This window comes from Etheostoma spectabile, chromosome 17 (genome assembly GCF_008692095.1).
Source record: "Etheostoma spectabile isolate EspeVRDwgs_2016 chromosome 17, UIUC_Espe_1.0, whole genome shotgun sequence".
Taxonomy (NCBI): Eukaryota; Metazoa; Chordata; class Actinopteri; order Perciformes; family Percidae; genus Etheostoma; species Etheostoma spectabile.
The window spans coordinates 9,265,467-9,265,791 of record NC_045749.1 but is presented as its reverse complement, the minus strand read 5'-3'; the positions used below and the strand labels follow the sequence as shown (position 1 = coordinate 9,265,791).

Below are 325 nucleotides of genomic sequence, written 5' to 3'. Positions count from 1 at the left end.
CAGGAGGACACACAGCAGCTGATCCACTTTCGGGCTGAAAACGAGCAGAAGTTTCTTAAATTACGTGTTCATGTTGTACCTATTCATTATTGCATTGGTACTGTATTATTGTAATCATTCATAATGAATTCCTGTTCATGCACTTGTACATTGTTGTTAGTTATAATACGGGACACTGAAAGAAAAGTGAGGAAAGGGTTACTGGTCAACAGGCATCAGACTGGTCTGGAATATCAGAATAGCTGTAATTTATTTGTTTGTTGTCTAGTGTCTTTTTTTGTTTTGTTTTACACATTTGAGTGCCTTTTTATGTGTGTGACATGTT

The 325-nt window shown here is 36.3% G+C and overlaps 1 protein-coding gene and 1 long non-coding RNA gene across 4 annotated transcripts in view; one reads left to right on the top strand and one right to left on the bottom strand.

Annotated features, from left to right (window-relative positions):
* LOC116705311 (protein FAM53B) overlaps positions 1-325 on the top strand; it is a 22,164-nt gene that overhangs the window by 4,982 nt on the left and 16,857 nt on the right. The window lies entirely within an intron of this gene.
* Positions 1-325, bottom strand: part of LOC116705315 (uncharacterized) — a 10,506-nt gene that overhangs the window by 7,332 nt on the left and 2,849 nt on the right. The gene's annotated exons all lie outside the window — the stretch shown is intronic.